This window comes from Macaca thibetana, chromosome 4, assembly GCF_024542745.1.
Source record: "Macaca thibetana thibetana isolate TM-01 chromosome 4, ASM2454274v1, whole genome shotgun sequence".
Lineage (NCBI taxonomy): Eukaryota > Metazoa > Chordata > Mammalia > Primates > Cercopithecidae > Macaca > Macaca thibetana.
In genome coordinates, this window is record NC_065581.1 from 113209703 (window position 1) to 113234217 (window position 24515).

The 24515-nt window shown below is 46.2% G+C and overlaps 1 protein-coding gene across 3 annotated transcripts in view; it reads right to left on the reverse strand.

Moving 5' to 3' along the window:
* The window catches only part of MTHFD1L (methylenetetrahydrofolate dehydrogenase (NADP+ dependent) 1 like), a 232082-nt gene that overhangs the window by 36974 nt on the left and 170593 nt on the right, over nucleotides 1-24515 (reverse strand). The window lies entirely within an intron of this gene.

Here is a 24515-nt window from a genome sequence, read left to right on the forward strand (position 1 = left end):
GAAAGGTCTTAATGATTCACTGTTCTTTGTAAATCAAGGTGGACTGAACGTGAACAGTTGACTCAGAGGCTGCCTAGAAATTCCTTCCAGGTAGAGGCCTTGATGTGATCAGCTCTCCTTTGGAGGGTCCGAGGACCAGGATCTTTGGGAAATAAGTTGTATTAACCAAACTTACAAGGGCCTGATTTATAGCCTAAATGCCATTTTGTTCATTTATGAACAATGTCTGACTTTGTCACTTTGTGAGGCACTCTGGTATGATGGAAGGAGTCACAGACTTGAAATAGAAACATGTGCAACCAAGCCACATCACTGGGGACTCAGTTTTCTCATTTTTATAATGTGAAGAACTAGATGGTCTCTACGGTGGTTTAAAGGAATACAGGGTTAGACTCTCTCTCTAGAAGACCTGTTTTAATGACCCTTTAAAGAGCTAATGACTCCAGAAACTTTCATTGACAGCACAGATGTCTCCGGTGAACCTTAGACTCAATACTAAACTGTGCAGTGGACATCTTCACTGTAAATTATAACAAACGCTTCAGATCCAACATGTTAGTAACCAAATTCATTATCGTGTAGGAAAGAAATAATGTAGCAGGCCTGAGTCTGAGAACTTGGATTGTGGGAGGGTTTCAACTATCCTCTAACTATAAGAGGTGCTCACTGTGCCTAAATTGTACAAACAATACAGTCTATGCTGAACATTTGCTTTTGTTCTGAGAGACTGAAATTTGGTACATGACCATTACCCAATAAAAACCTTGGGGACTGAGTCTCTAACAAGCCTCCCCTGCAGACAATATTTCAGGTGTCATCACAGTTCGATGCTGGAGGAATTAAGTGTATCTTGTGTGACTCTGCGGGGAGAGTACTCTGGAAGCTTGCGCCTGAGCTCCCCTGGTCTTGACCCCACGTGCTGTTTCCTTTTGCTAATTTTGCTTGTATCCTTGTGCTGTAATAAATAAATCATGGTCTTGGGAGCTCCCAACACCACTATCTTCCTCCTAAAATTGTTTCTAAGTTCTTTATCGCTCATCTAAATAAATGGCAACCCCAGTCACTCGGGGAACAAGTCAGAAATCTGAGAGCCATTTCTGCATTCTCTCTTTCCCGCTCCTGTTCATTGAGTTTAGTTCATTCTAGCTCTGTAATCTCTCTCATCCCCACCTCCCGCCTCCACCTCAGGTTAGGCCCTGGGTATTTCTTGCCTACTACCTTCTAAAAAGGTCTTCATGACTAATTTCTCCTCTTGCCACTCCACCTTCCAGACTGCTGCCTGAATGATCTCTCTGAAACATGAACGTCATTATGATATTGCTGTACTTAAAATCCCCAGGCCCTGCAGAATAAAGTCCCGACTCCTAAGCTTGACACTCGAGGCCTCGCAAGACCCGGCTCTTGCTTTCCTGCCCAGTGTCATAGCTCATTCCAAATCTCCTGTTTCCTCCCCATGCAGGGGCCATGGTAAAGGCTTCTAGCAACGTTCTCTCCTGCCTTCACGCTGCAGACCTGCTGCCTCCCTGTCCCTCGACACCTGGTGAGTCTGTTCTCATTCTTCATGATCCGACTTAGGTAACCCCATTCCTGGCCTGACTTCCCTATCACTGCCAGCCCCCTGTGGCGTCTGCTCCCTGGCTCCCGTCTGTCCCAGACATCAGCTCTTTCAGCTGTCTCTATATTTAACTTGTGTGCCTCTCTAGCCATGAACTCCTCAAGCGCGAGGTCCAGGCCTCTGTTGTTGTTGTTTGTTTTTCTCATGGCCTAGTACCCAGCACTCCTCAATAAATATTCAGCAAGTGAATCAGAAATGAGGCATTTGCGTGGCTGCACAGTGATGCGTCCATTAAGCTAGAATGGCCTAATGAATCATCTCTGTTCGCCTGAGGATTGTGTATCAAAAGGGGGAGGGTTAGGCACTTACAAGGACACAGCTCTAGCACCTGGACTCTCTTGGTGACAACAATAAAATCTCATTCTTCAGGGCTCCCTTTTCTAAATTCCGCATGGTCCTATACCTTCTGGCGTCCCTATTCCAGCCTAAGGCAATGCAATTATTTACTATGTAAACGTTAACTGAGTTGTTTCCGGCAGCAGCACTGCTTCCCACAAATTCAGTCCTGTTCATCTTGCTGACCTTGGCCTGCACTGCCCTTCCCTTAAATCCCAATGTCCTTGCTCAAGTCTCTCTTGGACCTGCTCTACATTACAGGAAGGGTTTGGGTCTGGAACCAGGCAAAGCCAAAACCCACTGAAAGCATCAACTTGCTTGTAAATGAAGCGGGCGACTCCCTAGTGCATGGTGTAAGACACCGAGTTGGCGCCTTCCCTCACCATCCTGTAACTGAGCAGCACAGACCCCCCGTGCAGAGAGCACAGCCACCCTCCAGACTGCGGGTAGGAAATGCAGCATTTTCGAAACTGCTCGGGGAAACGCCAGTCTTCAGGCAGCTTGATTAGCAAGAATACTTCATATCACAAAGAGTGTTAGGAACAAAACTTATTTAACAAAATGGTAAGAGCAGAGCCTCAATACTTTGGGAAGGACCTGATGGCTTTTAGAGCATTTTACTCCTTTGGTAGTTCTCATTTCTCATCAAAAAATAACATTTTCAAATTTTATATTCTAATTTTATAAAAACCACAATCACGGCTGGGTGTGGTGGCTCACACCTGTAATCCCAGCACTTTGGGAAGCTGAGGTGAGCAGATCATCTGAGGTCAGGAGTTCGAGAGCAGCCTGGCCAACATGGCAAAGCCCCGTCTCTACGAATACAAAAATCAGCTGTGTGTGGTGGCACAGGCAGGAAAATTGCTTGAACCCAGGAGGCGGAGGTTGCAGTGAGCCGAGATCATGCCACTGTACTCCAGCCTGAGAAACAGAGAGAGACTATATCTCAAAATAACAACAACAACAACAACAACAACAACAACAACAACAACAACCAGTTTAGAACTGTAGCAGCCTGGAGCTAACAGGGCCTGGAGAACCTCATTCCACCTCAGGGGGGAAGGGAGCTGCTCTGTGGCCAGGGCAGGACTTTGGGCCCAGAGAGCCCTACTCCTTCAGCGCACTCACCACTGCTCCATCCTGCCCCTCACTGAGGCGCTGCCTCAACTTTGATTAAAAAAACCAACACACTTCCTTTAGAAGCTTTGTGGGCCAGGTGCGGTGGCTCACGCCTGTAATCCCAGCACTTTGGAAGCTTTGTGGGCCAGGTGCGGGGCTCACGCCTGTAATCCCAGCACTTTGGAAGCCGACACAGGGTGATCACCTGAGGTCGTGAGTTCAAGACCAGCCTGCCCAATATGGTGAAACCGTGTCTCTATTAAAAACACACAAAAAATTAGCCTGGCGTGGCGGCACATGCCTGTAATACTAATGAGATGCTATCAAATAAGTTAAAACAGTAAAAAACAACCCTTGGTCCATACCACAGGGTCCCTGACCGATGTGCACGTGTCCACAAGACTCACGTGGTCAGGCCAGGCCAAGCCACTCAGGCAGGGGCAGGAGTCCTGGAAAAGGAAGGCGGCATGGGCCCGCCTGAGCCATGGCTGTCCCTTGTCACAGAGGCAAATTACACGGACTCCCATAAATAACAGTCTTCACCATACAGCTCCACCTCAGGGGTTAAATGGGTTTCTGTCGGCTAAGTGCCATCTCTCATACTGAAAATCTGCAAATGGATATGGAATTAATAATTCTGGCTGGCTGTCAGCCAGTAGGTCATCCTTCAAAGCAAGCAAAACACATTTCTGCACAGTGTACCCACAGCTTTCTGAAAGATCAGAAATGCAGCCTTTGCCAGGACAAATGCCAAAAACGGATGTGACAGAGCCTGAGCATCAGTGCTCCCACACCACCTCCTCCACTCAGAGCCCCGGCATGGCCCCAGCTGGCCCTGACGCACCCAGAGGGTCCCGCTGTACTAGATACTCCTCTTTCTTATCTTTCTGTTGAGAAGCTATTTATATTTCATTAGAACGTCAGTGCAGTAAACCAGCTTAAGCTCTTGCTAGGTGTGGAAATGAGCAAGAGAAAAGGCAAAGCTCAAGCCCTCCATGGATAACCCACAGGTTCTCTGAATAGCAGTGAAAATAAGGTTTCCGGCTGGGCACAGTGGCTTATGCCTGAAATCCCAGCACTTTGGGAGGTGGTAGCAGGCAGATCATGTGAGGTCAGGAGTTGGAGACCAGCCTGGCCAACATGGTGAAACTGTCTCTTCTAAAAATACAAAAATTAGCTGGATATGGTGGCGTGCACTTGTAATCCCAGCTACTTGGGAGGCTGAGGCAGGAGAATCGCTTGAGCTTGGGAGGCGGAGGTTGCAGTGAGCCGAGATGGCACCACTGCACTCCAGCCTGGGCCACAGAGCCAGACTCCGTCTCAAACAAACAAACAAAAGGTCATGCGTACCGCTCTCCTCGAAGGTAAGACTGTTCTATGAAATGTTTTGAGAAAGAAAAGGTAGAAATACTATCTTATTGTATACGTATGTGTTTGTGGATTTTTGACAGGGGGTGTCTAGGTCTCTTGGGTCTTTTTGTTTTTGTGAGACAGAGTCTCACTCTGTTGCCCTGGCTGGAGGGCAGTGGCGCAATCACAGCTCACTTCAGCCTTGACCTCCCGGGCCCAAGCCTCCTGACTAGCTGGGACTACAGGTGCACACCACTGCGCCCAGTTAACTTTTTGTAGAGATGAGTTTTCGCTATGCTGCCCAGGCTGGTCTCAAACTCCTGGGCTCAAGCAATCCACCCACCTCAGCCTCCCAAAGTGTTGGGATTACAGACGTGAGCCACAGTACCTGGCCGGTCTCTCAGCCTTAAAGCAGTCTGAGGTACTGCCATTATTATATTTTACCTCCAATTTTTTGTTATGTCCATTCCAGAAAGGGGAGGTTGATTTCAGCAAAGAACATGGGCAGGTTTGCCTTAGAATGAAATTTAAAAATTAGATTGACAGAAATCAGGATCATGGAAAATACATAATGGAGCAGAGTCAAGATTCAGTTAGAAGGCAGGCACTGGGTCCAGCAAGCCTACAATTACCAGAGCTGAGCTGTTCATTAGTGATAATCAGAGCAAATAACAAAGGACAGGACACTCAGCCTCAGCCCCAGCCCCAGCCCCAGCCCCAGGATATGCCTGGTTCATATGGAGAAGGCATTTTCATTCCCTGGGAGAAAAAGCAAAAAACCCGAAAATACAAACAAAACAGACAATAACAACAAAGAACCCCAACATTTATCATCAGGATTGAAAGAAATTCATTCCACAATTGGAACCTACTGTGTGCCAAGTGCTAGGCCTGGCACTTAGGATTCAGAGATGAATAGGATTCCGTCCCTTCCCTCCCAGGTCAGACCACCTTGTGGGGAAACGGACAAGCACACAGGCTTGTAACTGGGGCTGTAAGTCTACAGCAGAAGTCCTGCTTGCAAAAGGAGCAACCCGGAAACCCACTCTGTGAGCTTTCCAGAGGGGAGGGCACGTGAGAGGACAGGGCCCTGCTGTTGCATATTGGGGACCGGGTGGCTGTGGTCCACAGCACCAGTGTCGCTCAAAAGGTGACAAGAACATAATGTTATAGGACACGCCGCCAAAAGCAATTCCACACAATATAAATGCACTGCTCTAAGAGGGTCAGCTTGGTCTGGGGATAAAAACTAGACCATCTCCAGAGGAACGGACAGACTGCGTTCTGTCCATACACCACTCACTGCCCAAGCGGGCCTTTCAGAAAAAGCCGGGTGGCTGTGGTTCAAAGTCCTATTCTCTGGCAATGGCATGGAGTGAATCCACTCTGCCATGCCGATGGAGTGTGCTCCCATGCCCAGCACGTCAGTCACTCGGCCAGCAGGGTTGACAATACTTCAGTGAAACTGTGGACCCAAACCAAGTCTCTCACCTAAAGAGGTGATTAACCCACAAACACAGAAACAGCAGCCAGTGTGTCTCTCAGAAAGTAGTTCGAGACCTGCTTCAAGAATATGAACCTAACAGATGACAGAAAGTCCAGGATCCACACCATGACACGTGGTGGGCCGTATCTGGTTTAGGAGAGTTCCAGAGTGCAAGTGAGGGGTCAGCCAGAAAAGCTGTAGGGAAATCTCCACAAGGCACAACAGATATGTTCCCCTTTGAGCAACACAGTTTTCTAACAGCCAATAGGAAATAACAGTTCGAAAATTTATCCTAAAATTTACTAAACTTTTAAAGGTTATGTGGAATTAATGCATTATCAAGCAAGAGTAGATAATTGGAAGCTACCTTTTCTTATTCTATGGTTCTCGGAATCAAGTTACTTACAGTAACTCATAGGATGTGAAAATAAGACTATAGAATCAGCACAAAGGCCAGGCGCGGTGGCTCACGCCTGTACTCCCAGCACTTTGGGAGGCCGAGGCGGGCAGATTACCTGAGGTCGGGAGCTTGAGACCAGCCTGACCAGCGTGGAGAAACCCCATCTCTACTAAAAATACAAAATTAGCTGGGCGTGGTGGTGGGCACCTGCAATCCCAGCTACCCGGGAAGCTGAGGCAGGAGAATCGCTTGAACCTAGGAGGCAGAGGTTGCGCTGAGCCGAGATCGCGCCATTGCACTCCAGCCTGGGCAAGAAGAGCAAAACTCCATCTCCAAAAACAAACAAACAAACAAACAAACAAACAAACAAAAAACAAAAAGCATCAGCACAAACATGGTGTAATATTTCTGGGGTTGAATCCTGGGTTTGCTACTTTCTATCTTTATGAGGAGGGAAAGTTCCTGAAGCTCTTTGTGCTCTGGTTTCCTTGCATGTAAAACTGAGATAGAGATTTTAACCTACCTGAAGAGGTGCTGGGGACATTAATGAGTTAATACACACAAAGCACTCAGAGCACTAGCCGGCACCTAGTAAGTGCTCAATAAATGTTCTAGTTATTTTGTTTGTTTGTTTGTTTTTTTCTTGAGACAGAGTCTCTCTCTGTCACCTAGGCTGGAGTGCAGTGGTACGATCTAGGCTCACTGCAAACTCCACCTCCTGGGTTTAAGCGATTCTTCTGCCTCAGCCTTCCGAGTAGGTGGGATTACAGGCACCCACCACCATGCCCAGCTAATTTTTGTATTTTTAGTAGAAATGAGGTTTTACCATGTGGCCAGGCTGGTCTCAAAATCCTGACCTCAAGTGATCTGCCTGCCTCGGCCTCTCAAAGTGCTGGGATTACAGGCATGAGTCACCAGGCTTAGCTGAATTACGGTTTTAATTTTTATCATTGTAATTTATTTAAACATTCCTTTATTCCTGCTTACTTTCTATGTATTTTTACATTGTTGACATTATGCTCTACTAAATCTCATTTTTCTCCACTCAACACACTACTTCTTCAAGTCATTAAACATTTTAAACATGTAATCACTGTACATGTACATATTTAGAGACAATCATTCCGGTCCTGAAACTACCTAGGCATTGCTATCTTTAACTTCCTTTTGATGAGTCTTTTTTGGATTACCCATTTTATTTAGGGGAAAATAACTGATTATTTGGGGGTAGAAAGATGTCAGTTCATGTGCTCCATAGAGAAGATGCAGGGGAAAAAAATAACAAGTCAAGATCTTTGAAGATGTACTGAACTGCTGCTGGCCGAGTTTTTGTTTTTAAAGTAATGATGTAGAGAGCAGTGACTGCATGTTGATAACACTTCGGAGAGGGGCCGGGAATGTCAGAGTCTGCTGCAAAGGGGATTCGTGCACTTCGGATGAACCGGAGCACTCCATCACTGTCCTCAGCTTGACTCTATGATCACAAAGAAGTGCTAGAGAAGGATTTATGGACGCGTGTTTTTTCAGTGCTGCAGAGATCACCCATCATGGTTTCCCTGTACCATTAACCATTTACTGTCCAAGTAAGATTTCCCATCGGAAGCTCTAATTCATAAACTTAATTTTATTACTCTTCATGAAACCTTCTGTTCTCTTTCGTGATGCTGTTGTAGCAATCATTTCTTTTTTCTGTCTGAAATACTTCCTACTCCAAAAAAAGATATAAGTTCCAATTCATGCCTCAAATGAAAACAATGCTTCAAAGATGCTGAATGAATCTCCCCTTGGAACCTGGCTGTTAGGTGGTTTGGTGTCTCTCTTCTCTCTCCCTCCCAAAATGTTTCCATCTCAAAATAGGAGCACATTCCTCTTTTTATGACAAACTTATAAAGTTAAAATTAAAAGTTAAAAATCATAAAGTTATCAAAATTAAGATAACCTCCAGATTCCAAACCAGCTTTAACAAAAAGTCAGTTACCATTATCATAAAATAATAAAAGACTGTACAGCTATCTGTGCAATGAATAAGCTTTTTTTTTTTTTTTTTTTTTTGTGAGACAGAGTCTTGCTCTGTCCCCCAGGCTGGAGTACAGTGCTGCAATCTCAGCTCACTGCAAGCTCCGCCTCCCAGGTTCAAGCAATTCTCCTGCTTCAGTCTCCCTGGGAGCAGGGATTACAGGAGCCCGACATCATGGCTGGCTAATTTTTGTATTTTTAGTAGAGGGGGGGTTTCGTCATGTTTGCCAGTTTGGTCTTGAACTCCCGACCTCAGGTCATCTGCCTGCCTCAGCCCCCCAAAGTGCTGAGATTATAGGCATGAGCCACTGCGCCTGGCCAGCGTTTTAAACTATACTTTTTTAGATGGCACAGAGTATTACAAATGAATGAAGTGCTAATTCAGTATGTATTTACTTGGGAGGGAACACCAAGAACAGCATGGACCTGGGAGCTAGACGGACCGCCCTCAACTAGGAGACCTGACCTGTTAGTATTTTCAGGCCCAAAGTAGAAACTGTCTGTTGCTTTGAGCATTGTAGTTGGGAATTACACTTCTCTTGGATGCTAAAGTACAAAAGAGAACTTTTCACTCATCATTGTGTTTTATAGCTCTGACGACAAGTTAACTCTTTGCTACTGGACGTAGTGTCAACCATGCCATAAAAAAACGAGAGCAAAGATAATGGAAACCAGGCTGCTGGTCTCCATGGCCTTATAATAGTTGGGATATAGCAGCAAGTAAGTTGAAAGTGGAGGATTCTCATGGATCAGAAATATTTGTACAAGTTGGACAGATACTGCGTGGCATCTCAAACAGAAGAGATTACCTCCTTTATTTGCAGGACAATTCTATTTATCTGTGTAATATAGTTTCAAACAACTTTTGACCTGTAGCAAATAATAGCCCATTTAGAAACCAAATTATTGAGGCTTAATGACTAGATGGGTATAGACTTATTGTTTCAGCACCCCAAGACGGGCAATCTCAGTGCAGTAATGCTTCATTTGTCCCTTTATTCAGCCTGGAGCTACCTCTTCTGACACTTCAGGCCTTCCTGGTTACCTAGGCTAAGATCCATCCTGGGGCTGGGCTCAGGCTCACACAGTTCGGGTTGGGGGAAAGAGCTGGGAGTTTTGCTTTTCTGCATTAAAGACTGAAGAATGGCCCAGAGCCCTTACATGGTAGGCACGTAAGAGGGGACCATCATTCACACAGGCTGCTAGTAATGGTGCTGCTGGAGCTATGCAATGGTCTGATCCCCTTATTCCCTTGGTTCCTGAACCCTAATTTATGGCTCACCCTACTGCCTTCAGGGTCCAGCTCAACGCCCAGCTGCAGGCTCTAAGGCGCTCTGGAGTCGGGCTTCTGCCCACTGCCATCTGGAATGTGCCACCCTGCCTGAATCATAAATGCTCCTCTTTTTAAGACACCTCAGGGCACTCCTGGGTAGAGAAGCAACCACACTTCTTCTGTGTCCCTTTGCATCCTGGCACCTGTGAGCCTTTGTCTGCATCTATCAGCTTGTCTGCCTCCTGCCAACACTAAGCTTCCAGGACAGGGATTGGGTCTTTCCAGTCTCAGTAACCTCAGTGCACAATGCACAGCAGACACGCAAGAATGTTTTGAACTGGATGGAAATGTAGAGACTGTATATCACTCCCAATGTAAACAACTCCCCAATTTTCAACCCTGGCCTCTCTCCTGAACTCCAAAAATGATTTCTAACTGTCTGATGGCCAACTTGGGAGGAAGTCAAATGTCGGCCTCAGTGCAGGGCACTCGCAGGTCAGTCACTTCACTGCCGTGCTGGTTTGAAGTCGTTGCTCTCTCTGGGTCCATCCTCCGAGGTCCCCAGGACTCACTTGGACTCCTTCCTCACATCCCATCCCTTGTCAGTTCCGGCGACTTCCACTCCACTGCGTCTCCTGGCACACATGCCATCCTCTCCACTTCCAATGTTATTGCTCCCACTGGAAGCTCCTTATCAATGAGCCCCCAGGCTCATGCACAGGCCTCTCCAGGCCTCCCACCTCAGTCCCTGCCTCCCTCAGGAGGGCGCAGCCAGGGTGATGGGCCTGCAGTGTCTCAAATGCCCCAGTTTCACCCCAAGCCCCACTACTTAGCCAGCATTCTTGGCCTACCCTGCCCACTGTGGTCTCTGCTGTATCTGAACATCTACTGCATTTAGCACTTATATCTTTCTTTTGGCAAAGGCTGCACTAACTGTACTTGCTTTAATTCTCCAGGTGTTTATGCCTTATTTATCCGAACATCCTGCTGCCTCTGGGGGGTGTGGCAGCAGGTTTTCACTCCCCTGTGATGTGTCTCAGTGCTCAGCATGCACGGCCCTATGAGTACATGCTGACTGACCTACCGAAAAGAAAAGCCAAGATGTTTAAAGTCCAGTTATTCCTGGGCAAAGATCCCATAAACCATAGTATCCACAGAACGCTAGAACTCTACCTCTTATCACTGACTATGCTCCCAGGGTGAGTATGGAGAGTAATGAACTAATCCATACAAAGCATTTGGAAGGTATGTGACCTTTGCTAAGAACAGGTGATGGTGATGATGATGATGATGATGATGCAGCCTGAAATAAGAATGGCAGTGCATGGGTGGAAAATATGGTCAGGCAGCTTCCACACTAAAGGCTGTACAGCCCCATGATCCAATCTGGTGGGTGTGCTATCATATGAAATATATTTCATCTTTGTCCTTGGTTCCAGTCACAGGTTTCCTAAAACTCTTGAACTTTCTGGTAGGGGTGTCTTTTGCTCTATTCATAAGGAGCTGCTTCAATAACACCTGAGCTTAAGGTAACGGAGTGACGGGGTGGGCCTCCAGCCAGCCTCAGGATGGAAAGACTAAGTGAGTAGAAGATTGGAGGGCTGGAACTTTCAGCCCCACCCATCAACCTCCAGGAAAGGTGGAGGGCGGGGAGTGGAGATTAAGCTCTACAAAAGCTTAAACAAGACTTGATGAGTTTCTGGGTTGGTGAAGGCATTCTTGTGCCAGGAGGGAGGTGAATCCCAACTCCACAGACCTCGCCCCATGCATCTCTTCATCCGATGTTCATTTGTGTCTTTTATAATAAACCGGTAAACATAAGGGTGTTGGGAAAAGCTCTCCTCAAACTGTGTTTTCCTCTTCTGTCACACCACAACAGTCATCCACACAGAAGAATTCTGTGACCAAATGTGTAGGGCGTTTCCCCACACACAAGCAGTGGACACCAGGTGAGGTGGTTTCCAGTTTAGTTCTAACCCTGTCTACCCAGAGATAGTGTCAGATCCCACAGGGCTCAGCGCCCCCCACCATACCAGTCGCAAGTCTGGGCCTCTGGAACTTCTGACCAAGTGGTTTCAAATTGGGGTTCCTCGGACTCCCCTCTTTGAGTTCAATTTGCTGGAGCAGCTAATAGAACTAAAGGAAACACATGCTTAACATTTCCAGTTTGTTATAAAGGATACTGCAGGCCAGGCACAGTGGCTCATGCCTGTAATCCCAGCACTTTGGGAGGCCGAGGTGGGCAGATCACCTGAGGTCAGGAGTTTGAGATTAGCCTGCCCAACATGGGGAAACCCCATCTCTACAGAAATACAAAAACTAGCCAGGCATGATGGCAGGTCCCTGTAATCCCAGCTACTCAGGAGGCTGAGGTGGGAGAATCACTTTAACCCAGGAGGTGGAGGTAGCAGTGAGCCAAGATCGTGCCATTGTATTCCAGCCTGGGCAACAGATCGAGACTCTGTCTCAAACAAACAACAAAGAGATATTGCAAAGGACACATATGAAGAGGTGTGTAGGGCGAGGTATAGGGGGAAGAGACACAGAACTTCCATGCCCGATCTGGGTGCCCTGCCCTCCAGGAAGTTCCACATGTCTGGCTGTCTGGAATCCCCTTGAACCCTGTCCTCTTGGGTTTTTATGGACGCTTCATGATATCCACATTCTTTCCCACAAGGTGTAGGGTGGGACCCTCTCATGGGAGGTTCTTAAGACTCACAAGCAGAAATGGGGGAAACATTACAGTGGAAAGAGGGCAGGGAAGGTCAGAGACCTGCCCCTGAGGCGTGACACCCCCAACATTACAACAAAAGGCTGTAAGAAGGGTTACGGGAGTCAGGAGCCAGGAACCAAGGATGAAAATCAATATATATCATAACACCTTTGTAAATAAGTATTTCTCTGAGTTCTGTGAGCCATGCTAGGAACTTAATTGAACCCGAGGCTCATGCGAACCCGTTTTTTGTTTTGTTGTTGTTCTGTTTTGTTTTGTTTTTTGAGATAGAGTCTCATTCAGTCTCCCGGGCTGGAGTGCAGTGGCGTGATCTCAATTCACTGCAACCTCCACCTCCCGGGTTCAAGCGATTCTCCTGCCTCAGCCTCCCTAGTAGCTGGGCTTATAGGAGCCCGCTGCCACACCCAGCTAATTTTTGTATTTTTAATACAGACGGGGTTTCACCATGTTGGCCAGGCTGGTCTCAAACCCCTGACCCCAAGTGATGCACCTGCCTTGGTCTCCCAAAGTGCTGGGATTACAGGCGTGAGCCACCGTGCCCAGCCGTGAACGCGGTTTTTAGCCAGGCAGTCAGAAGTATGTGTGGCCTGGACTTGCAATTAGTGTCTGAAGTACGGCCGGTCTCATGGGACTGAGCTGTCAATCTGTGGGATCCGACACGATCTCCAGGTAGACAGTGTCAGGATTGAATTGAATAAGAGGAACACCCGGTTGGTGTTTGTGAGAAATGTTTTGTGTGTAAGAAAAAGCCCCCACACAGCCAGCCACAGAAGTGTGCTGTTGTTGAGTGTGAGAGTACAAATGGAAAAAGAGTTTGATTTTTTGTTTTACAGTGGGATATTTGATCTGTAGGTCCGTATCTAAGCACATGAATAGAATGTGTTTGAGCCTGGTTTTTTAGTCTTGCTGGTCAGTAACTGGTTCGACAAGAAAGACTAGCACACTGATCCCAAAAGGACTACGCCAAGAGCAGATATGATTTGCGGACTCTTGAGCCTCTTATTAGCCCCTTAAAAGATGTACTTTTCTAGACTTCTTTGGAGCCTGTGACTCTAGTACTGGTGAGTTTCCACTGGCAGCAGACTCCCTGAAGATTCCCTAGCCCTCTGCAGAGTTGGCAGGCCACTAGCACATTTAGTTGGCTCCTAGGGTATGTTCTACATTGGACTTCCCATTGTGAGAAGGCCAAGAGAACGAAGACACAGTCTCTATTCTGGAGGTGGAAAGTGGGAGAGATGGTAACTTAATTCACAGTAGATGGTGGGTGAGGCAACTAGGTAAGGTAAGAGGACACACAAAGGAAGTAACTGCAGTAAACCTTAGCTGGTGGCACAAGTGCAGAGGTGTGCTTGAAAGAGAAATGGAGTGTCTGGAGGTGGGCGAGTATATTCTGGTAGATGTGACAAAGGCACCATTCCTCCAACACCAGTCCTGGGAAAGGCACGTGATATGGTTTGGCGCTGTGTCCCCACCCAAATCTCATGATGAATTAAGATCTTCAGGGTTGGAGGAGGGGCCTGGTGGGAGATGACTGGATCAAGGGGGTGGATTTCCCCCTGGCTGTTCTTGTGATAGTAAGTTCTCACGAGATCTGGTTGTTTGAAAGTGTGTGGCACTGCCCCTTCACTCTCTCTCTTTCCTGCCACCATGTAAAGATGTGCCTGCTTCCCCTTTGCCTTCCAACATGACTGTAAGTTTCCTGAGGCCCCCCAAGCCACGCCTCCTGTACAGCCTGTAAAACTGAGTCAATTAAACTTCTTTTCTTTATAAACTATCCAGTCTCAGGTAGTTCTTTACAGCAGTGTGAGAACCGACTAATACACGATGGGATCCCAAGTAACTGTGCACTCAGAGAAGAAACACAGATACATCTGGGAACTGGATGATGGAAGCTACAGGGAAGCACAGTAGGTAACTTTCGTGGGTCCTACACTCTACAACATATTCTTGGGGTTGGGATGAGTCAAACAGGAGACTGACGTCCAGGATGGAATTGGCTCTTTATGTTCCCAGCTGTAGGTCTCTTCCTTAACAGATCACGGTACCTTCATTACAAATGGCCTGGGAAGCGTACTTAATGCAGAAACCCCAGCAAATTCTTACAGGGGTTGGTCGTGCAGTTACACATTTTCTTTCTGGGACTTCTAGGGGTTTAATAAAATTCCTACATTGGATCATTTAATCCAACAAATTATTTCCCTTCACCTACTTTATACTTGCTCCCTGATTTTATACCAGTGAGTATAGCCTGATGTAATTAAACATTCTGAATTTTCAATGATACCCAGAGAAGAGTATGTGATAACCAATTCTCTCAAAAGCAATTTACTCAATGCAAATATTTTCATTTACAGTAAGTCCTGACTTAACATTGTGGATAGGTTCTTGGAAACAGTGACTTTAAGCCAAATGAGGTACTGTGTGGCTTCATAACTCAACTCTTTCTCCTATCAATTAGACTATGTGAAAACTGGTTTCATATGCATTATGTCCTTTTGCTTACAGTGGTAGTTTCCAAGAACCTATCAATGACATTAAGTGAGGACTTACTGTAATCTGGTATCTGCGGGTAGATAATTTAAAGAACACATACATACATAGTTAAGCCTGTAAACTGCCATGAGTTCCAGATATTATCAGTTATATTTCTCCACAATTACAATTCCAGTTTTGGGGTTTCTTTTTACTCATTAAATTTGAAAAGCCAATTCCAGTTTTAAAGCTTGATCCTTTTCTTAAAAGTTTAACTTCTCTTTTTATTCAGGCTCCCCACTAAACCCTCAAACTGACTCTGAGGGTGGCCTGGCTATCTAATTTACAAACCCGGTATCTTGGTTTGCATTCATTTTATTTCCCTTGCATACATTGCTTAGCTGCTTCTGATTATATGCCTCTTAGCCACGGCTGGGATAGAAAAGTGTAATAAGAGAAAATTGTAACTAAGAGACACAGAAGAAAGAGAAACTCCATGAGCACCAGATACTTTTATGGGTATCTTTTGGAAGCTCTAAATTGAGATGTATCTTTGTTGTCAATTTATGCTATGAATCCAAAGGAAAAATGGGGGGAAGAAAACAAGTAGGCTGTAGATGAAAGTGGAAGAAGAAAAATGAGTCTATCTATCTATCTATCTATCTATCTATCTATCTATCTATCTATCTATCTTACCAGTGGTATGAAAGTATATGAGTCAATATTTCATCAATACCTAGAAAACGTAATAGATCAATATGCTGATTTTAGGGGTGGACACAAAAGTGTTATAAGCATCTTGGATCTTTTCTTTTTTCCCCTCCTTGACTCTGAAGAGAAACACCATTTTTCTATGTATGCAAAGAGTAAAAAGTCAGAACTAATACACGGGGATTAATAGCAGTGAATTACAAACTCGACTCAGTGGTATAGTACCTGGCAACATTATTACTCAGCATATTTCCCTGGCTGAGGCTGATTTCATTTAAAGTAGTTTTATACTTGTGCTAAAAATAAGTGTACATCACACTAGAGGGGAGAAGATCCCCTACACAAATGGATTGGACCTAGATAACCTTATGTACCAGAGAGGAAAACATCATTCTCATGAGTCACAAAGCTTTCTTCTTCTTGTCAATATGATAAACAGTTTCTGGAAATTGAGAACGACGCCGGTCACTTTCCTTCCCCCTGAACACGCCACACTGAGAAAACAGGGATGACTCCTTCCCTATGGGACAGACACACATGTAGCTTTCCCTGGGTTGTGGAAGAAGGCATGGCCACACCACCACTGGGCAGCCTGCTGCAGGGATGAGAGGAAGCAGTGGATGCCCGGGCTAGGGAAATGCATATTTGGGAGAGAGCAGGAAATTTTGATGTAGAGATAGGGAAGAACCCTGGGGAAAAGGACCTAAGCTGGGCAGGGAGGAGGAAACCACCAGGATCCCAGGATCGGAGACAAAGGACACAGGGACACAAATAAAGTGAGGCCAGACGGGGAGGGCAGGCTCATGGGGAGGGCAAGCTCATGGGCAGAGCACGAGCCAAACCTGGCTTATTTCACACTCATAAGAGAGATTGCACAGATGGGGCCAAACCAGGGCCCAGGAGCATCGGAGAGAGGAGGGCCATTTCAAAGACGTTTGTAAAATAAGCTCAAAGTTTCTTTGTTTATTTGTGGGTGTGGGAGTAGAAAAGCAGGGAAAGTGGAGAATGAGGGGGGAAAAAGGGATGGGTGATTTTGTAGGCAAGATGCTGCCTGCGGAGGTCCTGGCGGACCTGCTGTGGGGAGTGGCGTTCCGCACGCTCTCACATCATGGGGAGCGCAAGACTACATTACTGCTTACACATCTCCAAGGGCAGCTTCGGAGGTGAATGTTTAATTGTCTCACTGTAACTGGCCGTAAATCTCTGGAAAATGTGAAGGGTCATGCATTTGATTTAAACCTATGAGGTCTGAATGAATTCTCCTCCATGCCTAACCGAGTGAAGCAAGTGTATAACCCTAAGTAGGGTCGGTACAAAGGGGAGGAAACACCTCCCCACTGGGCTTGCAAAGAACTTCATCACCGACCTGAATCAGATCCAGCAGGAAACAAAACACTCAGTACATACTTTTACAGCAGAGGGAGGGGGACGGAAAACAAAGCGAGGGGGACGGAAAACAAAGCGAGCTGAACTGAAACGTGAGAAAGAACAGAATGGCAGTGAGTCCACGGGGCGGGGCCACAGCTTGCTTTTCTCATGGCCCTCAGTCCAGTAACCCCACCCGGCATTCGTAGCGGGTGACATCACTGATGCCCCAAACACGCTCCCGCAGTTTCCTGCTTTCCCGAGTCCAGCCGAGCGATGATGTCAGTGGTGCACCTGGGTAAAGATGTGGTAGGACCGGGTCACAGGGAGTGGGGACAAAGGCCAACCCAGTTAAATAAACTGCTGGTCTTCTAGGGCCTGGTCCCTGCGCAGGCTTCCAACATGAGACAGGTACAGCCCAGGCCAATCCCCACAGGAGGAAAAAAAGCATGTACTTGGCCGGGCGCGGTGGCTCACGCCTGTAATCCCAGCACTTTGGGAGGCCGAGGCGGGTGAACCATGAGGTCGGGAGTTTGAGACCAGCCTGAACAACATGGTGAAACCCTGTCTCTACTAAAAACACAAACAATTAGCTGGGTGTAGTGGCGGCCGCCTGTAATCCCAGCTGCTTGGGAGGCTGAGGCAGGGGAATCGCTTGAACCCGGGAGATGGAGTTTGCAGTGAGCTGAGATCGCGCCATTGCACTCCAGCCCAGGTGACACAGTGAGACTCCGTCTCAAAAAAAAAAAAGAGAATGTACCCATGCAGTGACTCCTGTCACCCTCTGCCCATAAAGGGCACGGGGGCCAAAGTGAAGGAGTTACAGGAAGACAGAGGGAAGGAAACCGCGCAGAGGTAACCACATGGGGGCAGGCCCTAAGCTGCTGGGACCTCCACAGTGGACCTCTCTCCTCCGACTGGGAGATGGAAGCACCAATGGTCTTTCTCTACAGTGCCAGGAGCCACCATGTCCCCAGAGATGCCCTACATGGCACTGACTACCATATAAATGCTTCTAGATAGTTTCATTCCTTGTAGGTGATATTCCAAATATTATCAGTTGTATTTCTCCACAATTACAATTCCAGTTTTGGGGTTTCTTTTTACTCATTAAATTTGAAAAGCCAATTCCAGTTTTAAAGCTTGACCCTTTTCTTAAAAGTTTAACTTCTCTTTTTATTCAGACTTCCCACTAAACCCTCAGACTGACTCTGAGGGTGGCCTGGCTATCTAATTTACAAAACCGGCCAGGTTGACTAACCCCTATATTCCAGCCCAGAATGTTGTCATAAATAGCTGTCAAGACATGCCTCTATGTCCCATGTTTGCCAGTACAAAAGGGTTCATATTCTAAGTTCTTCAAGTCTCTCTCACTGCCTCAATGTGAAGCCAATGGAAAACAGTCAAATACACCAAAAATTAACTTCAAATGGATATCTGCTATGAATTCCAACTTGGTCGGACACCTCTCCAGGCCAACTGTTGTTTTAAAAAACACTGTGAAAGACGGTCGGGCGTGGTGGCTCACTTGAGGTGAGGAGTTTGAGACCAGCCTGGCCAACATGTTGAGACCCCAGTCTCTATGAAAAATGCAAAAAATGAGCCAGATGTGGTGGTGTGCACCTGTAGTCCCAGCTACTTGGGAGGCCGAGGCAGGAGTATCACTTGAACCTGGAAGATGGAGGTTGCAGTGAGCTGAGATCATGCTACTGCACTCCAGCCTGGGTGACACAGCAATACTCTGTCTCAAAAAAAAAAAAAAAAAAAAAAAAAAAGAGAAAACACCGTGAGAAGAAAGAAGTCACTCACCCCCTCTCCAACCCCCAACACAGTAAGCAAGAAGGGCCCAGGAACAAATTAACAGGGAAAAACGATCTTGCATTTGCTTAGTGAAATCTTGGGGTTTGCACACATTAGTCAGAGCTAGACAAACCATACTGAATACACTTCTTATAGAAATGTTCTAGCTCTTATGGCCTTTCTTCGCTGTCCCAACTTTTGAGGTGCAAAAACACAGCAAGACAGCCAGGACCGGCCAGGTGATGGCACGGAGCCCACTCCCACAGGCTGCGTGTGTGTTCTCACTCTCTTGCCACGGCCTGAGTTATACATTCTCCCCAAGCACTTGCAGTTTATCATCGCCCTATTTACTGCATTTTCATGTTATAAAAGTGATAGACGCCCAATGTAGTAATTTGATCTATACGGAAAAAGAGAAGAAAAAAAGCTACTCATAATATCACTGTCTAATTTAAGGTTTTGGTGGTGTCTTTCTAGTCGTTTTCTATATGGAATGTAATTTACTTCTCAATAATACCATTTCATATACTTTGCTTACATATTAGTATTTTTGTCATGAAATTTATGCCAACTGATTAAACAGCCCTTGTAAATTATACAAACTTAAAGACAATATCAAAACAACGTGACCACAAGACAAAGACCACCTACTACTAAATTATTTTTGGCATGCGATTATTTTTTGAGAAGTTTTATAAACTATTAGGTTTATTGAACACTATAAACCATAAGCCTTGGAAGAATTTTGGAAGCATACCACAACAGGGTAATTTGTAGCAGAATATAGGGTTGGAAAACCTCAAAAAACAACTTGCTTGTTTCTTCCCATGTCGAAGATTTGTATTAGAAAAACTATTTCTTACAAAAAGATGTACTAAGTGGTACTATGTCGGTCAAGAATCTTGTATTATTTCCTAGCTTCCAATAATACATATAATGTCATAAAAAAGAGGGAAGAATACATAAAATACATACGAAGCTTACTAGGAATGAAGAAAGTTATTTTAGGAAGGAAAAATTGGCTACCATAAAGGAATATGGAAAACGCTAGCAATGCACGTAAGAATGAGCGCAAAGGTCTTAGATGCCCACGAGCTGGGAATGCTTGTGCTGGGTGCTTCAGTTACAACAGCATGGGGAAGTGAAATAGACTAGTGAAGCTGTTACACCAGTTAATAGTATTTATTACTATTTGTGGTCACCAATGTCAATTAAAGCAATAATTAAATAGAACATGATGAAACAATTCAATGGTAGGAAAAAAAATCTGGCCCACAAGGGAACATGGAAAGTAAAAGTAAATATTTAGAAAGCAAAATCTGGAGGGGAAAAAAGCTCCAGCATCTCACCACGGGGTCTTCCGAAGCCAGCAATGCTGGAGATGTTTATTGTTCAAGGACGGACTTGCTTGGGTTGGGATTCTCCAACTAGAGCCAGAGGGGAGCTGCTCTGCCTCCCTTGAGGACATAACAAGAGGGGCTTTCTGCCTTTGTTATAAAGCCCGCCACATTCTGTGCCTGTATGGTTTTATTTACTGGAGTCTATCACAAGGCCTGTGAGGGAAGGGATGAATCTTTCTCATAGCCACGGGGCTGATGGCCCTGTGTGCCGTAGGCATTTAATAATTCACTGAGTAAATGAATGAACCCTGCAGGAGAATGGGAGCCTTTCTGATCTTGAGGTCTCAGTTTGGACTATCTTTCTGGAGTGGATAGATGAATATGTATTTCAGCAGCACTCTAATAAGCCCACACTGGGTGACTAAGCAGATGAGTGATTCATTTTGCTAGAATTTTCCCACCTGCAGGAGCCAGTCCCCCTGGTGTCCCCATTCTCCATCTCCTCAGTCATCTCAGCAGGAAATTACTATCCTGTCTCCCACACGGGTGATGAATGTTCAAGGCATTTCAGCAGACTGTGGCAAGGCCCAGAATGGGGTCAAGTAAAAGTAAATACCAGCCCTTATTAGGAGATCCTGGCCCCTCTGGTACGTGTGTCCCAGTACACATGCAGCTTCCTGCTCTGTCATAGAAAGCAGCCCTCTAGGGCCACCGCCTCCAGTGACAGTTTCCTGACCTCCAGGAACTTCTGTAGTCAGGCACCACTCCCTTCCTCATGCCCCACACCCGATTGTTCCAGATTTCATCACTATGCACTGACGCTCACCGCGACCCCGCGTGTGGCCACAGGAGGAACTTGGCTGAGGGCTGAGAAGACCAGATAATGACACAGAGGGCTCACTTCAGGAAACCCAGGGAGCTGCAGCGGCTTCTCCAGGGCCATTCCACACATTCATTTTCTAACAAGTCATAAGTCAAAGAGTGACGTCAGGAGCGGACAGCCTGGTGTCCAGGCATGAGCCATGGCAACAGATTCTGATTTTCCAGAACGACTTCGGTCGTTACCTGATGTTGGATATGGTGGTGTTAGCTGAAGTGGGAGGAGATTCATATTGTATGTTTGTTTAGTGACTCCAAAGATTTTAAATTATATTGTGGTTTTTATTATTTTATTTCATTTTTTTAAGAGACGGAAGTCTCACTCTATCTCCCAGGCAGGAGTGCAACGGTATCATCATAGCTCACTATTGCCTCAAACTCCTGGGCTCAAGTAATCCTCCCACTTCAGCCTCCTGAGTAGCTGGCGCTCCAGATGCCTGCCATGACTCCTGGCTAATTTTTGTTTAAGTAGAGACGAAGTCTGCCTATGTTGCCCAGGCTGGTCTCGAACTCCTGGCCTGAGGCAATCCTTCTACTTGGCTTCCAAAAGTGCTCAGATTATAAATGTGAGCCACTATGCGGGCCCTGGTTTTTATGTAATGGCTATTAAATGCTCAGAAGTGAATTCAGGTTTCAGTTAAATGCACAATTTTTATATCAAACTATTTTCTTTGCTAATTCACTTCTATCTGCGTCTACCAGCTGTAAATTGCCTGAAGCAGAGAAAGCTTCTTTAGGTTGGGGCTCCCTGTAGCCCCAAGCTGAGTGCCTTATGCAGCACTGGCTGAGTGAATTTGTTGGATGAACTACTGCGGGGTTTAGAGTCTGCAGAGGGTAGGACAGGGCAGATCGTGATCGCAGCTAACCTTCTCAGCTACTCCACCATTTCATGTTCTGTTTGGGCACCTCCGTCACCCCTCACCTCCCCTGATGGTCCGGTCTCTCTGGGCCTGCACTGTCCAGCCACCCCCTCTTATCCCTAAGCCAAGGCCTTCACCAACTAAAGCTCAGAAGTAAAGTGGCCATCACTGAGGCCATTCTATATATGTATGTATGTATGTATGTATGTATGTATGTATATATGTATTTATTGAGAGATGGGAGTGTTGCTCTGTTGCCCAGGCTGAAATTCAGTGGCGTGATCTCGGCTTACTACAACCTCTGCCTCCTGGGTTCAAGTGATTTTCCTGCCTCAGCCTCCCAAGTAGCTGGGATTATAGGCGCCAGCCACCACACCCAGCTAATTTTTGTATTTGTAGTAGAGATGGGGTTTCACCATTTTGGCCAAGCAGGTCTCGAACTCCTGACCTCGTGATTCACCTGCCTCATGATCCGCCCGCCTCGGCCTCCCAAAGTCCTGGGATTATAGGCATGAGCCACCACGCCCGGCCAACTGAGGCCATTCTAAGGAATATAAAGCAAGCTCTTCAGTGCTGATTTTTGTTAACTGAGGTATAATTAAATTATACACAGGCCCGGCACAGTGGCATGAGTCTGTCGTCACAGCTACTTGGGAAGCTGAGGTGGGAAGATTGCTTGAGCCCAGGAGTTTGAGTCCAGCCTGGGCATCACACGTGTATAGGTCTGTGAGTCTGGAAGAATGTATATAGCCATGGACTCACTACCACGTCAAAACATAGGGTATTTCCATTATCCCAAAAAGTTCCCTCCTGCCCCTCCGCAGTCAAACACTTCCCCTCCCCCAACTCCTGGCAACCACTGATCTGAACTGTAGACCCGAAAATGTCATTCAGAACCCATTTCATCTGGACCCTTCTCCCTGTGTCAACGCTGCTGCGAGCGGTGTCTGTGGGATTTTTCTGGACGTTCTCTGCCATGTTGCTGCTCCTTCCTTCCCACCTCCTGGAAGGCACCCCTGCTAGGAGTCGACTGCGTTAACATGGGTGTTTCAGGGATGTCTTCCTTTGCTCTCTTCTCACTGATTTCTAGCTATCCCTGTGTGTCTCCTGTTTAACGACTGCCTTCACCCATATCCTGAAACCCACCAGGGTGACGTTCCTGCCCCTTTCTTTGGAGCGCTGTGTCTGTATTTCCAGTGGAGGCACAGACTGTTCCTTAGATCCCGTTAACCCTCCAAGCTCTCTCTACCCAAGCCAGGCTCATTTCTGGCCCCGCAAATCTGCCTCCTCCTGTGTCCTTTCCGTGACCGATGGCATCACCAGCCAGAGTCACCAAGCTAGAACAGTCCCTTCCCCCGGTCCCCACGGTAGGAGGATACTTTTAGAGTACGTCTGCAATTCACCCCCACTCTCCATATCTACTTCTGTGGCTGAAGTACGGACCTTCATTGCCTCTGGCCCCAGCTGAATTAACCCACCTCTCTGGGCCTGGTTCTCTTTTCACTAAACGTTCTCCACATTGCTGCCAGAGCTATTTTTCTAAAATACACATCAGACCACATTCTTCTCCTCCTCATTTAAAAACAAAAAAACAAAAAACCAAGAAATAAACCAAAAAAACCCCATCCTACTGTGGCTCCCCAGTGTGTACGAGATCAGATTCAAGTTCCATGAGATGGTCTTCAAGATCTTTGGCCATGTGGCTCTGTCCTGCTATCCCAATCCTATTTCCATTCCCATTCCCATCCCCAGCCTTCCCACCTCATCCAACTCCAGCCACACTGGACCACCCCAAGAGAGGATGTCACGTATTAGTACTCTGGTGCCTTTGAGTCAAAACTCACTGTTTTGCCAGTTCAGAGATTGAGCCCTTTTTGAAGAATCCCTTCTCCTTCCACATCCCGGGTAAATTCTGCCCCAGGCATAATAAGCTGTTACCCCCTGCGCTCTAAGGGCATTCAGAATGCCAACGCAGTGCTCTCCAGGCACCTCTGTGCTGTTCAAACCTATGCATCTCACACCTGCTCATCTTAAAATCTCTGTGCCTCACATGCAGGAAGAATTAAAAAAATGCTGATTGAAAAAACATTGTGTCCAGTATTAGATTAAGTATGTAAATATCAAGGTAAGAATCTGCACTTTTTGTCGACCTATTGCTTGTTTGCACAATAAAGCCACATGGTTTATTATAAAAAATTATTATAACGTACGCTGTTTAAGCTCAGATCACTTTGCAATAATGATGATGATAATGATGGGTTAGAATATTTTTTTCTTTGCTTGCCATGGGATCTGCCAGGTTGTAAGAATTCTTTTTTGTTCTAAATCAAATTCAGGAACACTCCCAAAGACAAGAAGTCGAATTTAGGCCACAGATGGTAGCAACGGAAGGTTATCACTGTGTAGCTGTACCAAATGAAGCCCATCTTCATGGATTTTAAGCACTTCGATAAGCTTTTATTTCTCTGCTCATCTCCTTTACCCCCATAGATAACACAAAATAACAGCATAATCATCCAATAGCAGCGAAATCCCATCACAACAACATCAAAAATGAGAACTCATGTGATTCACTGATTTCCTAAGCCAGAGCTTCCCACCTGATGTGCTGGGGAAGTGGGAGAGCGAGAGGACTGCTTTCCTCAGCCCTTGCGGTGACTGGGCAGATCCTGTCTGGTGTGAACAGTAAACGCCACTGTGGTACATCATTTTGGGTGCTATGTGTGATAAAGGTTGACAACCACTGTCCTAAGCCATTC